The following is a 19146-nucleotide window of genomic DNA, read 5'->3' as shown; positions in this document are numbered from 1 at the left end:
AAAAAAAGACCGAGATCTCAAAGCAATCAATGGAAATGGTCCTACTTTAACCCCTCCTGACTGGAATATTGAAAACAAACAAACAAAACAAAAACAAAAACCCTCACTGTATTAAAAACTTGACAGCAATCTTGGCCATCTTGTCTAAAGAATCAGTGTCTCATAACTTCTAATTTGACAGAAAGCATCAAAACACAGTTCTACATTAAAGGGCTAACACTTGAAGATTACAGCAAAATGTGGGAACAAGATGCCATTTAACTGAATTGTACAAGTGTTGTGATTTAATCTGTGCTGTGCTTGGAGGTGGAAAGACTGCCTGACTGAAAATTAATCATTTGCTTTTGCAAATGATTAATGCTTTTGCATAGTTTATATTTCAATGGAAATGTAACCAAGAGTTGCTTCCTGCCAGAACACAGCAGTACAGGTTTGTAAACCCAGAATACCTGGGCAGAGGATAACAAGCTCAAGGCCAATCTGAGCTATAGCGTGAAACTTGTCTCAAAAGAAAGTGAAGCAAAAGCCAGAATTTTTCTTTAAGAACAGACATTAAACAACAGTTAAACTTTTAAGTGAAACTTGACAGATATAGAATCCTGTGGTTGCCATATTATTTGTGTGAGAAACTTTAGGACAGACAAACAAAGAGACTTCTGTAGAGATTAAACAGAAGTTGAAGAGTATGGGACTGAGCAGTGACAATGAGGAGCCAAGGTGAGTCCACAGAGAAGTCACTGGATTAAAGAGGAAAGGCTCAGAAGATGCTAAAAAAAGAAGCACATACCTGAGTCCTGATATTAAGGAATACTCACCAAGGAAGCGCGTGTGCTATGCCACAACTTAATTAGCAATGCTCAGCCTCTGTTCTGATTCAGAAAATCTGTAAAGAAATTGGGGGCTGGCAGGGGTTTCTTAACCTTTGTCTAGACAGTAGTGAGCATTTACATGAGGAAAATGGAAAACCAAGGTCACTGATAATTCCAAGGTCATCTGAATGTTACCAGTCAATTCCAACTAGTATTCTCACTCAGCCTGGATTCTCCACACCCTTCTCTGTGTCCCTTCACTTCTGCTCCTAGTACCACCTTTGGTCCTCAGACTATGTTAGACAAGATATGTTAGCCATTGATTTGCTGGTGTTTAAGCACATCTCTTTTTTTTCAGTTTTTTTTTATTTTTATTAATTACACTTTATCCACCCTGCATCCCCCCATAAGCCTCTCCCTCCTCCTCTCCCAGTCTCACCCTCCCTCCCCATCCTCACTCATGCCCCTCCCCAAGTCCACCAATAGGGAAGGCCCTCCTCCCTTTCCCTTCGATCTCAGTCCACATCAGGAGTGGCCACATTGCCATCTTCCATGGCCCAGTAAGGCTGCCCTCCCCTCAGGGGGAGGTGATCAAAGAGCAGGCCAACCAGACTATGCCAGAGGCAGACCCTTCTCCCATCACCATGTAACCCACTTAGATACTAAACTGCCATGGACCACATCTGTGCAGGGTCCCTAGGCCATCTCCATGCCTGGCACTTGGTTGGGGTATGAGTCTCTGGGAAGAACCCTGTGTTCAAATTTTCTGGTTCTGTTGCTCTCCTTGTGGGGTTCCTGTCCTCTCCAGATCCTACTATTTCCCACTTCTTACATAAGATTCCATGCTCTTAAAACAATAATTTCTTTTTTTTTTCTTTCTTACAGTTTATTCACTTTGTATCTCAGTTGTAGCCCCCTCCCTCATCCCTTCCCAATCTCACCATCTATCCCTCTTCTCCTCCCATACCCTTTTCCCAGTCCACTGATAGAGGAGGTCTTCCTCCCCTTCCATCTAACCCTAGCTTATCAGGTCTCATCATGACTGTCTGCATTGTCTTCCTCTGTGGCCTGGTAAGGCTGTCCCCAACAATAATTTCTTAAAGTGTTTTAGAATAAATTGATACAACTGCAGGGGTCTGAACTGGATAATGTCATTGAATAAATACCATGTAACTTTATGGATAAATTCAAGAACTATCTTCATTTTATGTAAGTAAAAGGAATTTGAAGGAAGAGAAGAAATTTAAAAAGGGAAGAGGGAGAAAGAAAGGCAGCATCAGAATTCATCAGCCTTAAATGGCCTGGTGTTCCAAAGCCTGTAAACATAATGTTGTTTAGCTTCCCTTGGCAAGATGATACATTGACTCATATTTAATGCACCAAGGTGGAAAAACCCAGAGCAGAGAATGAGAATGAGGAGAGGAAGATCAAGATCAAGATCGAGAGGGGGTGGGGTGTTTCATAGAGTCCATTTTCCTATCAAATGCAGAACAAATTAATACCCAGACATAATTTTTACTGGTTCTCTTTAGAGAGATATGAGATTGGAATTATTTCATTTTCCAAATTACCTTGAACCCACCTAGGAGATGTTGCAATGAATTTTTTGGCCCCAGAGACACCAAGTGTTGGCAGTTCCATTCCAAAAGTCTTTCCTAATTCTAAGAAACACTCTGAATTATATTGGTTGATCTAGAAGAGTGATGAGTTTTTCTGTCTTGCTGTTTGTCTGTCTGTCTCTCTAACTCTATATATCACCCTTGGCTGAGATTCTGGACAATACCGAGCCAAACTGAAAAAGAAAATACCACATCCAGACTTTCATCTTTTTATAAACTAGAAATATTAAAATCTTGGAGTTGCTCACACTACAGCACCGCAAACTTATACACTTGAAAATATTTGCATCCCCAAGTAAACAGCCCTGTCCTACGGATGGCTGTGTCGTTCTCAATGGAGTTCTTGGTGTCAGAAGCTGAGCCCAGGTTTCCGTAGTACAGCCCTCCTAGGTTGCCTTTGTTTAATGTTATGATCCTGGAGATAGGCAGGGTTCTTTAGATGAAAAGAACCAGTGAAATGCATACATATTTTAAACTAGGTTTACTACCCAATGATAGGTGCGTGCATCCTGGAGGGGAGAAAAACATGATGCTCAGCCCAAGAATCTGGAAGCCTAGAGGGCCCAGTCTGAAACTGAGCGTCTGGGAGTTCTTCAAACAGTGGCTGATTTGGAGTCCACAGTGAATTGCCAAAGAGGCTGGGGCCTGATGTCAGCAGATAATCCTGCAGCAATTGTTACACTCAACTTGAAGCAAGGCAGGTAGTTATATGGGTCCTGACAGTGTTTGGGCATCTTTATAGCCAGGCCCATAGGAAGATGCTACATCCTTTGAGTGCAGGTCATGGCCCCTCTCTGGGGAACCCCTCACAGATACACCTGAAAAGAAATTCCTTGATGATTCTAAATCATGTCAGGTTGACACAAAGACCAGTAATCACAGAGTCTCGACATTGTTTTAAATTTTGCAAAATGGTTATCACTCTAACTAGAAAACAATGAATATTGTAGAAGGGGCATATTTCAGGAAGTTTTTTTTTCTTTTTCTTTTTTTAAATTCTTTATTAATTACACTTTATTCACTTTGTATCCACCCTGTGGTTCCCTCCCTCCTCCCATCCCAAACCTTCCCTTCCTCTACCTCTGCATGCATGTCCCTCCCCAAGTCCACTGATAGGGGAGGACTTCTTTTCCTTCCTTCTGATCCTAGTCAATTAGGTCTCATCAGGAGTAGCTGCATTGTCTTCTTCTGTGGCCTAGTAATGCTGCTTCCCCCTCAGGGGGGAGGTAATTAAAGAGCAGGCCAATCAGTTCATGTCAGAGACAGTCCCTGTTCCTATTACAATGAAACCCACTTGGATACTGAACTGCCATGGGCTACATCTGTGCAGGGGTCTTAGGTTGTCTCCATGCATAGTTTTTGGTTGGAATATGAGTCTCAGGAAAGACCCCTGTGCTCAGATTTTTTGGTTCTGTTGCTCTCCTTGTGGAGTTCCTGTCCTCTCCAGATCTTACTGTTTCCTACTTCTTTCCTAAGATTCCTTGCACTCTGCCCAAAGGTTGCCCATAAGTCTCAGCATCTGCATTGCTAGTCTGCAGGGCAGAGCCTTTCAGAGGTCCTCTGTGTCAGGCTCCTGACTTGTTCCCTCTTTTTTCCTTCTTCTGATGTCCATCCTCTTTGCCTTTCTGGATAGGAACTGAGCATTTTAGCAGGAGTCCTTGCTCTTGATTAGTTTCTTTAGGTGTACAGATTTTAGTAGGTTTAAGTTTTTGAGTGCTCTGAAATACACACTGATTCTTGCTGATCCACATTTGGTTGTTACTTCCTATATAACTTCTATTTAATTCTGAGGTTTAATTCTATAATTAAACCTAAAAAATGAGCAGTTATATCAGGCCTATTCCTTTACTTTGTTGGAAAACTTTGTCTTTGAGATGTGGGAATACTAGAAAATATATATAGAAACAGTCCAGAATAACAGAACCTAGATGTTAAATGCTGCATCTAAAGTTGCAGTGATTGAGTAATGCAGGACTGCGGAAGGCAGCTTGTGTGTGTCAAATATTTGAGAATGTTTCCATAAAGCCTACTGTTAGTTCACAGGCAGACTTTCAGTGTACTTACCAGAATTGAAATTTTCAAGAATTATAAATATTTGCCATGTTTTTATGCACTGAAAATCTGTAATTCAGAGGTTTTCTGAGGCCCTTGAAGCCTATGCATTGATTCCCTCGTGGTCCATGGGTATTATGATGGTTAATTTTAATCTCAATTTCACACAATCTATAATCATCTGGAAAGACGTCTTAAGGATTGTCTAGATCAGGTTGGCCTGGGAACATGTTATATGAGAATTGTATTGATTGCATTAGTTGATGTGGGAAGACCTGCCTGTTGTGGGCAGAGCCATTCCCTGGGACCTGAGCATTAGCATTTCATGCATTGATTCATCCTTCTCTCTTTCTTGACTACAGTTATGATATACCCAGTAACGGAAAGTTCCTGCCTCTTCAGATTCCCCACATTGATAGTCTGTAATCTGGAATTGTGAGCCAAAAATTCTTTTTTGGCTTCTTCCTTACTTCCTTAAGTCGATTTCACTGGGGTATATTATCAATAAAATGGGAAGAAATCAAGATAGGCAGGCAGTTAGAAAAGCCAAAGCGTTCTGAAAATATTACCAAATTCCTTTGTGAATATTATGAATGATTCAGTGGCTTAAGGCTTCTTTTGTTTAATCTGAATAGAAATTATAAGTAGTCAAACAGTTCTTGTTTCACTTGGTGTTTGGCAGCAGGAGGAAGCAGTAATAGGGCAGACAGAAGTGTGGCAACCGACATTCGCTAATTCTACAGCCCCATGAAGCCCTTGGGTATTGGGGTCTTCGGCTTTTGGCAGCAGTGGTACCACAGCTTTAAGCCTGAGGTCCAAGATCCTTAGCCCTAAAGGCTTGGCAAGTATCTAGGGAAAAACCTGACCACTAAAGCTCACAAGTCCTCTTCTCTGGCACTTTGAAATCTTTTATCATTTAATCTTGCTTACATTTTTTTTCTTGTTCTTTTTCTTTGTCTCCTCTTCCTCTTCTTCCTGGCCCCTAGTTTCACTGCCAGCACTATTTGGAGTTCTTACCTCTGTTGAGAGTGCACACAGGAACTACAGTTCGAGTGTGGTTGCCCACGCCCTCTCAGGAGCTGGGGTATAATGGGCTGATGAGGAACCAGCTGCTACAAGTGGTGGGAACACTCATGCCAAGGCCCTCACTACCACTTCCCTGTCTGGCAAGCAGCTCACCTCCATGTCTGCACACAGAAGCTGGGACTTTGGGCTTGGGACGCATGTGAGACTATTTGACAAACAGATGTTGGTGACTGGAAGTCAGGCACAAGGTTTATGCACCATTGCCCTCTCACGCTTCTAGCTGTCAGCTGCTGCCAGCACTGCAACCTGTGCCACTCTTTGTCTGATGCCTTTTCCAAGTTCCAGCTCAGTCTGCTTTAGTGGTAGTAGGAAATAAAAGACCAATCAATAGAAGCCTTCATTGTCTTGGGGATGAGGGGTTCCTGTCACAATACACAATACAGGGAGGACAACAGTTGATGTCGTGCCTCACCTTCTTCTTGTTTGAAATGAATTCTCTTTTGGTGTCCACTATTGCATATAAAAAGCTTGCTGCAGACTTCCAGCAATTCTCCTGTCTCCTACTCTTGCTAGAGCAACAATGGGATTACAGACACATACACTCTGGTCCAGCTTTCACATGGGCTATCAGAGTCTGTCTTCTGGTTATCAGGCTTGAAGACCAAGCTCTTCATGCACTGAACCATCTCCCCATTCAGTCACCACCTTGCCCCTTAGCAAGACTCAACAGCAGATCCACTGCTGGACCATTATGGAAATTTCTCCTCTTCCAGCCAAGACAGAAATGGCTGCAGGGTCAGCTAGTCATTATGTCTCAAGGCCTCAGAAAGTCTCCTGCAACTGTTTGCAACAGCCTTGAGTGTCCAGTAGTTGTCTCAAGATGTCGATGTCAGAGGAGTTTTCAAAATGTTTGGCACTGGAACAAAGGAAGTCCAGCTAGCTATCAGACTTGCAGTTCTCTTGCTCAAGCATGCAGGGCAACAAGGGAGACTTCAGCAGCTGCTAATTATGGAATCAAATTGTCTCATCTGCAACATCTCTGCTTATATACAGGAAAATGAATTTCAGAGAGTGCTTTCAATATAATTCACAGTAAGAACAATTGTGATAAACTTTAGCAATGCTGAAACAATCCTAAACACAAGACCAGTGCCCAGAGAAAGTGTCACCCCTTATCTATCTCATGGGGGATAGTATATCATGCAACCAGTGTACATAGGTCTGAATAGAAAATGTTTAATAAGCACAATCTTGTGAGAAAATAAATGCAGTCTAAGTCTAGCAACAAATTTTTAGCAATAATTTTTTTGTATGAGTTTATATAGTGAAGTCAGTAACACAGTTTCTTTTTAAATATTAATTATAGTTTATTCATTCTGTATCCCAGCTGTAGCCCCCTCCCTCATTCCTTCCCAATTCTACCCTCCCTCTTTTATCTCCTCCCATGCCCCTCTCCAAGTCCATTGATAGGGGAGGTCCTTCTCTACTTCTATCTGACTCTAGCTTATCAGACCTCATCAGGATTGGCTGCATTGATTTCCTGTGTGGCCTGGCAAGGCTGCTCCCCCCTCAGAAGGGAAGTGATTAAAGAGCCAGCCACTGAGTTCATGTCAGAGACAGTCTCTGTTCCCCTTACTAGGGAACCCACTTGGGCTACCATGGGCCACATCTGAGCAGGGGTTCTAGGTTATATCCATGAATAGTTCTTGGTTGAAGTGAAACACCTTTTTGAAAAAAAAACTTCAACTCTCTGAAGAAAGAAACTGAAGAAGATATCAGAAGATGGAAAGATCTCCCATGTTCATGAATTGGTAGGATTCACCTAAGGAAAATGGCCATCCTGCCAAAAGCAATCTACAGATTCAATGCAATTCCATCAAAATACCAACACAATTATTTATAGACCTTGAAAGACAAATTCTCAACTCAATATGGAAAAACAAAAAACCAAGAATTGCCAAAACAATCCTGTACAACAACAGATCATCTGGAGGTATCTCCATCCCTGATCTCAAGCTGTACTATAGAGCAATAGTAATAAAAACTGCATGGTACTGGCATAGAAAATGAATGGTTAATCAACAGAATCAGATAGAAAACCCAGAAATAAACCCACACAACTATGGATACTTGATTTTTGACAAAGAAGCCAAAAGCATACAATGGAAAAAAGACCACATCTTCAACAAATGGTGCTTGCCTAACTGGATGTCTACATGTAGAAAAATGTAAATAGATCCATATTTATCAGCCTGCACAAAATAAAGTCCAAGTGGATCAAAGACCTCAACATAAAACCAGACACACTAAATTGGTTAGAAGAAAAAGTGGAGAAGAGCACAGGAGACAAATTCCTGCACAGAACACCAACAGCACAGGCTCTAAGATAAACAAATAGGACCTCATGAAACTGAAAAGCTTCTGTAAGGCAAAGGACACTGTCAACAAAACGACAGCCTACAGACTGGGAAAGGATCTTCACCAACCCTCTATCTGACAGAGGGCTAATATCCAGAATATATAAAGAAGTTAAACAGCAACAAATCAAGTAATCCCATTAAAAAATAATCTAAAGAGCTAAAGAGACAATTCTCTGTAGAATAATGTAGAATGGCAGAGAAACACTTAAAGAAATGGTCACTGTCCTTAGTCATCAGGGAAATTCAAATCAAAACCCAGAGATTTCACCTTATATCCATCAGAATGGCTAAAGTGGGAAATAGTAGGTTATGGAGAGGACAGGAACCCCACAAAGAGAGCAACAGAACCAGAAGATTTGAACACAAGGGTCTTCCCAGAAACCCATACTCCAACCAAGTACCAGGCATGGAGATAACCTAGAACCCCTGCGCAGATATAATCCATGGCAGTTTAGTGTCTAAGTGGGTTACATAGTAATGGGAAGAGGGACTGCCTCCGACACAATCTGATAGGCCTGCTCTTTGATCACCTCCCCCTGAGAGGAGAGCAGTCTTACCAGGCAACAGAGATGAAAAAGCATCCACTCGGGATGTGATCTGATAGACTAAGATCAGAAGGAAGGAGAGGAGGACCTCCCCTATCACCGGACTTGGGGAGGGGCATGCATGAAGAAGGGGGAGTGAGGGTGGGACCCAGAGGGGAGGAGAGGGGCTTATGGGGGGATACAAAGTGAATAAAGTGTAATTAATGAAATAAAATTAAATAAAAAAAAACAAAACTCAATTGACAATGCATCCTGGAGAGGATACGTAGAAAGGGGAACCCTCCTCCACTGCTGGTGGGAATGTAAACTTGTACAACCACTCTGGAAAGCAATCTGGCACTTCCTCAGACAACTAGGAATAGCGCTTCCTCAAGACCCAGCCATACCACTCCTAGGTATATATCCAAAATATGTTCATGTACACAAGGACATTTGCTCAACCATGTTCATAGCAGCTTTATTAGTAATAGTAAGAAGCTAGAAACAACCCAGATGTCCCTCAATGGAGGAATGGATACAGAAATTGTGGTACATTTACACAATGGAATACTACTCATCAATTAAAAACAAGGAAATCATCATGAATTTTTCAGGTAAAGGGTGGGATCTAGAAAAGATCATCCTGAGTGAGGTATCCCAGAAGCAGAAAGACACATATGGTATATACTCACTTATAAGTGGATATTAGACATATAATCTAGGATAAACATACTACAATCTGTACACCTAAAGAAGCTAAGCAAGAAGGAGGACCCAGCCAGGGTAAGAGGATCAATCCTTACTTAAAAAGACAAATGGGATGGACATTAGAAAAAGGAGAAAACAGGGAACAGGACAGGAGCCTACCACCAAAGACCTCTGAAAGACTCTACACAGCAGTGTATCAAAGCCGATGCTGAGACTTCTTTTTTTTTAATTTTTTTTCTTTTTTTATTTATTAATTACATTTTATTCATTTTGTATCCCCCCATAAGCCCCTCCCTCCTCCCCTCCCAATGCCACCCTCCCTCCCTCCCCTTTCTGCATGCATGCCACTCCCCAAGTCCACTGATAGGGGAGGTTCTCCTCTTCTTTCTGATCTTAGTCTATCAGTTCTCATCAAAAGTAGCTGCATTGTCCTCTTCTGTGGCCTGGTAGGGCTGCTCCCCCCTCAGTGGGAGGTGATCAAAGAGCAGGCCAATCATATTATGTCAGAGGCAGTCCCTCTTCCCATTACTATGGAACCCACTTGGACACTGAACTGCCATGGGCTACACCTGTGCAGGGGTTCCAGGTTATCTCCACAAATAGTCCTTGGTTGGAGTATGGGTCTCTGGGAAGTTCCCTGTGTTCAAATTATCTTGTTCTGTTGCTCTCCTTGTGGAGTTCCCGTCCCCTCCAGCTCTTACTATTTCCCATTTCTTACATAGAATTCCAATCACTCTGCCCATCAGTTGGCCATCAGGCTCAGTATCTGCTTTGACGGTCTATACTGCAGAAGCTTTCAGAGGCCCTCTGTGGCAGGTTTCAAGGTTGTTTCCTGTTTTCTTCTGGCTTTCAGAGGCCCTCTGTAGCAGGTTCCGAGGTTGTTTCCTATTTTCTTTTTCTTCTGATGTCCATCCTCTTTGCCTTTCAGGATGGGGATTGAACATTTTAGTTAGGGTCCTCTCTTTTGCTTAGTTTGTTTAGATGTACAGATTTTGGTGGGTTTATTCTATATTGTATGTTTATATGAGTGAGTATATACCATGCGTGTCTTTTTGCTTCTGGGACAACTCACTCAGGATGATCCTTTCCAGGTCCCACCATTTACCTGCAAATTTCATGATTTCCTTATTTTTCATTGCTGAGTAATACTCCATTGTATAGATGTACCACAGTTTCTGCATCCATTCTTCCGTTGAGGGGCATCTGGGTTGTTTCCAGCTTCTGGCTATTACAAATAAAGCTGCTACAAACATGGTTGAGCAAATGTCCTTTTTGTGTACTTGTGCCTTTTTTGGGTATATGCCTAGGAGTGGTATGGATCTTGAGATCTCCCATGCTCATGGCTTGGCAGGATTAACATAGTAAAAATGGCCATCTTACCAAAAGCAATCTACAGATTTAATGCAATTCCCATCAAATTGCCAACACAATTCTTTACAGACCTGGAAAGAAAAATTCTCAACTTCGTATGGAATAACAAGAAACCGAGAATTGCTAAAACAATCCTCTACAATAAAAGATCTTCTGGAGGTATCTCCATTCCTGATCTCAAGTTGTACTATAGAGCAACAGTTATAAAAACTGCATGGTACTGGCATAGAAACAGAATGGTGGATCAATGGAATCGAACAGAAGACCCAGAAATAAACCCACACACTTACGGACACCTGATTTTTGACAAAGATGCCAAAACCATACAATGGAAAAAAGATAGCATCTGCAACAAATGGTGCTGGTCCAACTGGACGTCTACATATAGAAAAATGAAAATAGATTCATACTTATCACCCTGCACAAAACTGAAGTCCAAGTGGATCAAAGACCTCAACATAAAACCAGACACATTAAATCGGCTAGAAAAAAAAGTGGGGAATACCCTAGAACTCATTGGTACAGGAGAAAACTTCCTGAACAGAACACCAACAGCACAGGCTCTCAGAGCAACAATCAATAAACGGGACCTCATGAAATTGAAAAGCTTCTGTAAAGCAAAGGACACCATCATCAAAACAAAGCGACTGCCTACAGATTGGGAAAGAATCATCACCAACCCTTTATCTGACAGAGGACTCATATCCAATATATATAAAGAACTAAACAAGCTGAAAAGCAATAAACCAAGTAATCCACTTAAAAAATGGGGAACAGAGCTAAAGAGAGAATTCTCTGTAGAGGAATATCGAATGGCAGAGAAGCACTCAAAGAAATGCTCAACCTCATTAGCCATTAGGGAAATGCAAATCAAAACAACCCTGAGATTTCACCTTACACCCATCAGAATGGCCAAGATGAAAAACTCAAGTGACAACACATGCTGGAGAGGTTGTGGAGAAAGGGGAACCCTTCTCCACTGCTGGTGGGAATGTAAACTGGTACAACCACTCTGGAAATCAATCTGGCGCTTTCTCAGACAACTAGGAATGATGCTGAGACTCCTAACCAAAGTTTGGGCAGAGTGCAGGGAATCATATGAAAGAAGAGGCAGATAGTAAGACCTGGAGAGGACAGGAGCTCCACAAGCAGAGCAACAGTACCCAAATAACTGGGCACAGGGGTCTTTTCTGAGACTAACAGGTTATCTTAAAGCATCAAAAAGCAGGTGCGCAAATACAACAGGAAAGGCCACAAAAAGACAAAGAGCAGGTCATAAAGAATAATATTAAACAGATTCATAGAAATTTCTTAAAATACAAAGTTTAATATTAGAAAACAAAGAATCTATGAAATGCTTAAGAATCACAATAGTTGAATACACAAAAAAACAAAATTAATAACATCACAAAACACCAATGGATTTTATGGGGCCTTCCTTAAATTTGTAATTTAAGGTGAAGTTTAGAATTAAAGAAAATCTGGTGGCCTGATTTCTGTCAGTACATTACTAGCAAATTTCATATATTTCTAATGAAGACTGTCTGCTTGCTTCATCTACATAAGAAGTCTTCAGAGACATAGCAGAATTGACTGTTAAATTTTTCCACGTTCCTCTTTCTCTCAGAACAACATGCCTTCCAAGCATGCTCAGAGTATCACATCCCCTGGAATACTTCTAAAATGGATAGCTGCTGAGATTCTTAGAGAAATATTTTGAAATTCCAGCTATGATAAAATCTTTGAGTACAGATTTGAGTAGAGTGCATTAATGCCAAAAATATTTATTTACTCAAGTGACTACAAAGAGGAGCTAAAATTTCTTAATGTTTTCTGTGATGTTCTAATATGCATGGGCTAGTATGAGGCTATTTTGAATTTGACCATGTATCTACTTATCTTTTCCAGCAATGTTTATACCTTCCTAGTTCCATTTGTGTATGTGTGTGTGTGTTTGTGTCTATTTGTGAGTGCCTGTGTGTGCAGATGCATATGCCAGAGTGTGCATGTGTGTGTGCGGAGCCTAGAATTCAACTTATTTTGGGAGCCATTACTCCAAAACCATGCCCCTTTGTTGTTTGAGACATGGACTCTTTCTGGGCCAGAACTCATTTGTTAGGCTAAGCTGACAGTCAAGTGAGTGTCAGAAATCCCCCTACCTCCAGCTCCTAAGCACTGGGATTACCAGGGCATACTACCATGTAGACTTTTCATGTGAATTCTGGAGATTTAATTCAGATCTTCAAGCTTGCACAGCAGGTGGTTTGCCAGCTGAACTTGCTGCAGCCTTTTGTTTCATATTAAAGAACTTCCTACAAGACACAGCCAGTAGTAAACCCCCCCCCCATTTTTTGCTTGTCAAGGAAAATCTTCCTGTCTCTTTTATTTATGAAGGAGATCTTTATTAGGTAAATAGTTCTGGTTGGAAGTTATAGGCTTGTTGCCTTGGACTTGTTTTTGATTTAGTACTCTAATACCAATTATTCCATTCCCTGCTTATAAGTGTTCTGTGGAGAAATCAGCTCTAATTTTACAATGGCTTCTTCATATGTGCTATGCTAACGTGCATGTAAAAAGCAAACATTCCTGTCCTTGTAGGATTAGTAGTTCAGATGTCAGGCATCATACAGCAAATATGAAATTTAGAGAAGTGGATGAGCAGTATCAAGAAAATGGCACAATTACACAGAAAAATCCAGAGATGGCACAAGGTTGAGGTATTGAAAGAACTTTCAAGAACAGCATGAAAGCTGGAAGCTCTTCACATAAACAGTTGAACTAGTTGAACCTAAATGAAATGAACTGATTATAGTTACCATAATAACAAGAGAGTTTGAACTTTACTTTTAATTATTTTATGGGTATTAATACTTTGCCTGTGTGCATACCTCTGTACCGCATGTGCACTTGGAGGCCAAGAGGATGGAACAGGGCATCAGATACCCTGGAATTTGAGTTGAAGATGGTTGTGAGTTGTCCTGTGGGTGATGGAAATTGAACTAGGGTCCTTTGGGAGAGCAGTCAGCGCTCCTAACCTCCAGCCTCTAACCTTTGCTTTTTTTTTAGTCATGTTTCTTTGTCAAATCAACTTGTATTATTGGTGCCAGCTCTGTGTCCATATAAATCAAAGTTTAGGTGATAAGAAACCTAATCCAGAATAAAAGCATTCTTACACTTTTCCAGTAGCTTAATATAAAGAACACAATATAGGAAAAATTGAACTTCTTCATAGTACACATTTGATCACAGTCTCCCAAGTAATGCAAACTGGCTTTGGAAATAAAATAATGAGTTAAGAACTTTCACATTTCAATTATCTTGATGACTCATTAACATGCACTCTTACTAGGACTTTAGCGCTTGATGGAGATAAGTTATTTTTTTATTGTAATGTTTCTATGATAACAGCTGCAAGTGGTTAAATGCCCCCCCTCTCTCTCTCACGAATGCATACCCCCAACAAATCAGTAATCACTAGAAATTGATCTGAATACAGGAATTTAAAAACAACCTTAAAATAGTCGTCATGGCTTAAAGAACATGGAAGAAGTAGATGCATTTTCTCTGCCTATTCAAATTTGGGATTTAAGTTCATGTTGGTCATTTTATTTTTGACTCAGATTGGCTGTGGTAGCTGGGATCATCAGAAGATTATGGATTTTTTAATTGAAGTCAAGAAGTTTCCATGTGGATGCCTCATGCCAGATGTATTCCTTAGCTGATTTCAAAGAGCAGCATGTAATACAAGTAATAAATACACTATGTAATTATTTAATTAAAACTTTTGTATCATGGCTAAGAAGATGAACCAGTTTGTACAGTGCTTTTTGCACAAGTTCTGAGACCTGACTGCAGAGTCCTAGCACCCAGGTAAAAAGGCAAGCATTGTGACACATGGGCAGAATTCTAGCACTGAGGAAGCAGAGACAAGAGGATGCAAGGAATATTCTGTCCAGCCAGTCTCGTGGAATCAGTGAGCTCTCATGTCAGTGAAAGACCGTGCAAAAATAAGGTGGAAAGAAACCTAACATAGACCTCTGGCCTCCATATGCACATGTAAATGCAGATGTGCAGATACACACGAATATACATGAACACACACAATGCATATATGTATTCTAACAAGTCATTTTGCCATATTTATCACAAAATGTTTACTACATATCAAGAGGATATAAGAAAACCTAAGAGCAAGTCTGTAGAGCAAGGTTCTAGATTGCATTTCCCTTTCTATATCTCATTTTCTCCTCTTCTGTCTTCCCATATTTGACTCTTGGAAAGCTAACAGCAGCAGCAAGAGCGGGTTTCATACATCACAACCTAGCTAAATAGGAGGAAATGAGGCTCCAACATCCTAGACTTTCAGTACCCAACACAACCAGATTCCCAATTTCAAGGCAGTATTTTTCTTCCAGGGCTCCTACAATCTGGGGAAAGAAAACCACATCATTTTGGCAACTGACACCAGCATTGGTAGGAATTACAAGATGCTGGTTTTTAGTAGTTTAATGTTTCATTCATGTGGGCTAGAGTACTGATGGGACAAGGGGACAGTTACAACAATATCCAGATGCTACTGCTGGTACACTCACTTTGTTATTATTGTCAACCTTTCTTGAGTGGCAGCTTTTAGGAATATAAAAGCCATGAGGAGTGTCACTGCTCCCTTTCTGCTGGGAAAGATTCTTGCACTATGGTGGTAGTAGACTTAACAATAAATCATCATATTTATTCTCTAATGATGCCATGTCCTCTCTCATGTACCACTGATGGCATTGCTTTTGAAACAAGAAGGGACACATACATGAGAATTTTAATTATGCCTTTTTAATAAAATGACATTAGTATGAATTTACTGTGCCCTCACTGCCCCAATGTCTCAATCCTTCCCCTTTGTAGAATGAAGTAACCTTCTACTCCCACAGACTTCTTGCTGTAAAGACACTTGCATGAAAGGAAAAACAACGTGAATAGGAATTCTGTCCTAGTTTCATTTCATCTGTGAAGCCAAAACTCATATTCTGCTCAATACTGGAATTTTCTGTATGGAGTGCTGTCTAACTAATACAAATTTCAATTTTCATTCATTTTATATATAAGTAAAGCTTTAGCTTAGACTTTTAGGAATACAAAAGGCACAGGCAAATTCAGCTTTACAACCTAAAGTTATTATAATATCCTGCTAGGTTAAACGTCTCAATTAAACAATTCAAGCTATCTTTAAAATGATGGCTTGCATAATTTATATGCCTGGGTTTCAGTAAAAGGAGTTGTTTGATTAAAAAAACCATGAGAGAAATACAGTTGAGCTATAACTAACAGTTATAGCTCTAAAATGGAAAAGAGAATGAGCAAGAACTTCCAATCTCTTCCCTCTTTCTCATGGCTTTTTCCCCCACAAATGATACCTTTTCCATCCATTTTCCTTTCTTTAATTCTATCCATTCCAGTTAAACACATTTTTAATGTCACATTCCATTCTGGGTCCAGGCAGCATCTCAGCTTCTCAAGTTCCAAACTTTACATTTATAGCAGAAAGGGGTGGGGAGTACCAACTGTCTCAGTTTCCCCTCCAGTGGAGATGTTCTTTCCACAGTGATGAGGTGATCATGAAACAAGCAAACAAACAAAACCATGCCAACTCAGTCTCTCATGTAAATGGGGAAGGAAGACCAGAGGAAACAGGATTGTGCAGCAAGAGAAGCAGAATCCAGTCAGGCCACGGTTACCATCCAGAGCTGTACTCAGCTGAAGTTCAGGAGGTCCAATGCACCAAGTTATTGCCAGTCTTTGGTTTCCCACTTATCATCACTGTAAAGAAAAGAAGTACCAAGAAAGTACACAAGCGAATCCCTCCGGTGAAAAAGAAAATGTGTCCCTGCATAGATTTTCTATGGAAAATCAGTTATCTCTCCAACACAAGAATTCTGCTTCTAAGACTACTTGTCTTTGGCATGAATGACCCAAAGTAACCAAGGGGCAGCCTTAATTTATAGCAGTGGTTCTCAACCTTCCTAATGCTGCAACCCTTTAATGCAGTTCCCTGTGTTGTGGTGACCCCAACCATAAAATTATTTTCATTTCTACTTCATAACTGTAATTTTGCTACTGTTATGAATCATAATGTAAATATATTTTTGGAGATAGAGGTTTGCCAAAGGGGTCACTACCCATTGGATGAAGACCACTGGTTGAAAGTTCCATTTTTGTCTGTGTGTTCTCATGGAAATGGTTCTTTGAGAGCAAAAGTCTGGAAACTCACAGTGGCAATAAGCACACATTTTTCCTATGGTCAGTGGAAGTGATGGCTGACCTTGTCTTCTTTTTTTAAATTTTTTTATTATTATAATTTATTATAATTTATTCAATTTGTATCCCAGCTGTGGCCCCCTCCCTTGTCTCCTCCCAATCCCACCTTTCCTCCCTCTTTCCTCCCTATGCCCCTACCCTAGTCCACTGATAGGTGAGGTCTTCCTCCCCTTCTATTCGACCCTAGCTTCTCAGCTCTCATTAGGACTGGCTGCACTGTCTTCCTCTGTGGCCTGGTAAGGCTGCACACATACACACACCCAGGGGGAGGTGATTAGAGAGCCTGCCACTGAGTTCATGCCAGAGAAAGCTCCTGCTCCCTTTATGAGGGACCCCACTTGAGTCTACAGGCTACATCTGAGCTAGGATTTGAGGTCCTCTCCATGCACTGTCTTAGTTGGAGTATCAGTCTCTGCAGGGCCACCAGGGCTTTTTATCTCTGTTGTTCTCCTTTTGGAACTCCTGTCCCCTCCAGGTCTTTCTATCTCTACCTTCTTTCATAAGATTACCTTCACTCTGCCCAAAGTTTGCTATGAGTCTCAGCTTCTGCTTCGATACCTCAAACAGCAGTTTTTCAGAGACAGTCTGTGGTAGGCTCCTGTCTCTTCAAACTATGACCTTGTCTTCTTAATTCTTGGTTCTTAATACCATGTTTTCTATCTACTGGAGGCACAGCAGCATCAAAAAAATTTTTTTAAGATGCTTTGAATTTCCAAGGATAAATCCCTTTCTTGGAAAAATATTATTATTGAGCTGACACTTCATCTGTGCTTTTAGTAGAGGGTTTTGCATTCTGTCAGTCTGGCAGGATGTTCTAGCATTCTATAAGAATAGTTAGTGACTGCTGTAGTCATGGACCCCTTCCTATACGTGGTTTGCTATGAAGCATATCCATGTGTCTGATGCAATGAGATCCTTGCCTGGATGCCAAATATTCTGCAATTCCCAGAAAAGTGATGCAAGTCTCAGAGAAGGCCAGAAGGGCAGGAAGGCCAAATACCCACATTTGGAGTATGTATCTGTTTCAAATGAATCACTGTTCCCTTCAAATATATAACTTCTGGAAAGTTGGTGCCAGATGGATGGCTCAGCACTGCTCTTTGTTTCTGGCAATTTGAACAGGCATTGTCACTTAATCATCCTTCTTAATATGGGCTGTTCTGTCTATGTCTATCCCTTCAATGATGGCCACTTACTTCACGCAACAGTGCTATGGTAAATGGAGAGAGAGAGATGCTGTCAGATTTCAACTCTGATTGATCAGAGTCTCCTTCTGGCCTTTTTGTTTTTTTTTTGTTGTTGTTTTTGGTTTTTTTTTGTTTTTTTTTTTTGTCTATTAAAACTTCCTCCTCCAGACTCTATCATCATTCTATATTATCCAAGCTATTCACCTTTGAGCATGTACTTGTATGTGTTTTACCCTTGCACTACACTTTAAACACCAGATACACATGTGTTCTGCTTTGCAGCACAAATCTCCCTGTAAAATGTTCTGAGCCTTCTTTCTTTTCATCCTGCTCAAAGGTTCACTATGCTAGCTGAAAGAGAGATATGGAGACATTAGTGGGGGAGAAATTACATGCTTGCCTATGTTTCTTTCTGTTTAAATGTGCTTTGGTTCAAACTATGACATATCTCATGTGAACATCCTCTATCTTATGAAAAGTTGTCTCAAAAAACAGATTGGAATTTCTCAAGTAAGAAATGGGAGTTAGTTACTTGAACTTACCACTCTTGTCTATTTCATATTTGACATAGGATCTTGTATGACCTTTAGGCTCCTTGATAAAATATAATCTTATGATGAAAAATTTGGAAGTACATATTATACCCTCTCTAACAAGTTCATTTTCTGGACCTTTCATTCCTTCTTTACTTCTTTAAAATGTCAGTTCTGGCATTCTAACCTCATCTTCCCATAGTCAGTAAAGCAATCTTAACATTTCCCAGGTGTTCATAATGGTGCTAAGTTTTACATCTCAGAGAAGCAGTCTCATGATAAAAATTAATTTTATTTAAATTATATTCTGTCACTTTTTGTTCCATCGTACTCAGAGTATAATCACATTTACTCTGCTATCTCAGGACAATATGTGTTGTCTGTGTCTCACATTCAGTCATGTAATAGTCTGTTCCCTCTTCTAGAAGGTTCTGAAAATCCTTGGTCTAGTGGCCGCAAAGGTGAGATTCAATGCATGTTGTTTCTTTGCATAGGAAGAGGACTAGCCTTTCAGAGAGGACTTCTTTTGTTCCACTTAGGACTTCTGAGTTGGCATAGCAGTCCAGTCTTCCTTTACAGTTTAACCTT

Source organism: Psammomys obesus, unplaced genomic scaffold, assembly GCF_907164565.1.
Source record: "Psammomys obesus unplaced genomic scaffold, mPsaObe1.curated_primary_1811, whole genome shotgun sequence".
NCBI classification, from domain to species: Eukaryota; Metazoa; Chordata; class Mammalia; order Rodentia; family Muridae; genus Psammomys; species Psammomys obesus.
Note: the sequence above shows the minus strand (reverse complement) of the source record.